The sequence below is a fragment of the Engraulis encrasicolus genome, chromosome 7, assembly GCF_034702125.1.
Source record: "Engraulis encrasicolus isolate BLACKSEA-1 chromosome 7, IST_EnEncr_1.0, whole genome shotgun sequence".
NCBI lineage: Eukaryota > Metazoa > Chordata > Actinopteri > Clupeiformes > Engraulidae > Engraulis > Engraulis encrasicolus.
The window spans coordinates 19361862-19364423 of record NC_085863.1 but is presented as its reverse complement, the minus strand read 5'-3'; the positions used below and the strand labels follow the sequence as shown (position 1 = coordinate 19364423).

The 2562-nt window shown below is 46.3% G+C and overlaps 1 long non-coding RNA gene across 1 annotated transcript in view; it reads right to left on the bottom strand.

The window, feature by feature from the left end:
• Positions 1-2283, bottom strand: part of LOC134452579 (uncharacterized) — a 2457-nt gene extending 174 nt beyond the window's left edge. The window contains exons 1-4 of the long non-coding RNA XR_010035479.1: positions 2213-2283; positions 913-2019; positions 535-721; positions 235-414 (exon numbers count right to left, since the gene is read on the bottom strand). This is a non-coding gene — a long non-coding RNA (uncharacterized LOC134452579). The remainder of the gene's footprint in view (positions 1-234; positions 415-534; positions 722-912; positions 2020-2212) is intronic.
• Positions 2284-2562: the final 279 nt, after the last annotated feature.

Here is a 2562-nt window from a genome sequence, read left to right as displayed (position 1 = left end):
CAGTACATGAAAGCTCAGTACATGAAAGAACATTTCATACAAAAACTATAAATACAAAAAACAATGAAAGGCAACATGTACATAGTGCAAACATACTATTACAGGTGTAAGCAGAGTAAAACATATTTAAAGCCAGCTTACTGATGTGTTTGTTGGGAATGTGAGGATATTCGCTTTACAGTCACTTTGGATAAAATGCCAGCAAAGTGTAATATAATGCAAAATATTAAGTACCGTATCATAGATCGCAGGAGGCTGGCTCGGTATCTCCCTCGGTGTCGTCTATGGCATCTTGGTGCCTTGGCCCTGTGGCGTCGTCTATGGCATCTTGGTGCCGTGATCCTGTGGCGTTGTCTATGGCATCAGGGTGGCTCGGTCCTGTGGCGTCGTCTATGGCATCTTGGTGGCTCGGTCCTGTGGTGTTGTGCATGAAAAAAAAAGTAACAAAGACAGAAGTGCATGTACCATTACAACACAGTTTATGGTGCTATACAGAGTATGTGATGTACTTGTGTACATAAGAACACTACGTACCATTTATGGCATCTTGGTGGCGTGATCCTGTGGTGTCGTCTATGGCGTCAGGGTGGCTCGTTCCTGTGGTGTCGTCTATGGCATCTTGGTGGCTCGGAGGCTGGCTCGGTACCTCCCTCGGTGTCGTCTATGGCATCTTGGTGGCTCGGCCCTGTGGCGTCGTCTATGGCGTCAGGGTGGCTCGGCCCTGTGGCGTCGTCTATGGCATCTTGGTGGCGCGGTCCTGTGGCGTCATCTATGGCATCTTGGTGGCTCGGTCCTGTGGTGTTGTGCATGAAAAAAAAGCAACAAAGACAGAAGTGCATGTACCATTACAACACAGTTTATGGTGCTATACAGAGTATGTGATGTACTTGTGTACATAAGAACACTACGTACCATTTATGGCATCTTGGTGGCGTGATCCTGTGGTGTCGTCTATGGCGTCAGGGTGGCTCGTTCCTGTGGTGTCGTCTATGGCATCTTGGTGGCTCGGAGGCTGGCTCGGTACCTCCCTCGGTGTCGTCTATGGCATCTTGGTAGCTCGGCCCTGTGGCGTCGTCTATGGCGTCTGGGTGGCTCGTTCCTGTGTCGTCGTCTATGGCGTCAGGGTGGCTCGGTCCTGTGGTGTTGTGCATGAAAAAAAAAGTAACATAACATAAGTGCATGTACCATTACAACACAGTTTATGGTGCTATACTTGTGTACATAACACTATGTACCATTTAATCAAATAAAAATAAAATAAAAACATCATGAGGGGTAATACTTAACTTGCCACAGGAAAGTGGTGTAGGCAGACCTGTGGAAGGCTGCAGTGGGAGCGCAGTAAGGGGACGAATATTAAAATCCCCTTCCCACACTCCCACCACAGTCGAGAAAAATGCAGAATCATTATTTCTCATCTATACATCACATACCATTCTGATGACCCCCTGGAGGTTTCTGTTAAATATGTCATGTCCCATGTCCGTCAGGTGGACCCCGTCAGCTAAAAACATCCCCTCCCAATTGTGCTTAATTTCGGGGTGCCGAATTGAAACTCCTCCTAACGACCCCATAAATGCGGACATGACATTATTCAGAAAGGCACGCTGATGATTAAGCTGGTAGGGACGCCCACACCTCCACACGCGCCTTTCTGTAATGCAAGAGAACACTAACTTAAGGTTGGGGTAGTTCTCATGCACCTGACCTAAGTTCCATTTCATCATGCTAGCCAATCTAGTCCCTTTTACCTTTCCTAGATCATTACCTCCAACATGCACGACTAACACATCTGGGGCAGGTCTGGAGCGCAACAGGGAGTCCAACCTAGACACAAAGGATCCCCATCGCAGGCCTCCAACTCCAAACCATGTTATATCGACCGGCAGGTCTAAGTTCTTCCCGATACTTACCCTTGCCCTCTCAGACGCGCGCCGGATGTAGCTGTCCCCTACGATCCACACAGCTGGTCTTCTGGTCTGGTCCATCTCTGCAATCTCTAAACCAAATCTGCGATTTCTAAACCAAGACATAAAAATAACAGAGGTCAGAGGGCTTCGGCACTCCATTCAGTTTTCACAGTGCTTTTTGGTTTGTCTTGCATGTAAAGCAATGTGAAAAAAAACACGTTATGCAGTAGTTCTGCAGCAAATTAGCTAGACGAGACCATTTTTTAACTAGCAATTCATCAGCAGTTATTAAAAAACCTCACCTCTTGCTTTGAGTTTGAGAGTATCTGTCTGAAACTTGAACAGAACATAGAGCAACATCAGTTTAATTTACTAGGTTGTAGATAAGGTTTTGTAGGTTGACTGCAAACCGAGTCTACAACATAGCTGGAGGGAAATGTGCGGTCGTAAGGCTCTGTCTGGTCATAGCAGCTTGACAGCATGCTCGTGTCCAGTGACAGGGACAAATGTCACGCCATATTGTTACACGGCATACAAACTACTATTACCTTATTTGTGGTTATGAGATCTTGTTAAATAACATGTAACGACATGAGAAATTATAAAAGTTTCGTCCACATTTAAGTCAGCATTGCAGGAGCACGTGTATGCT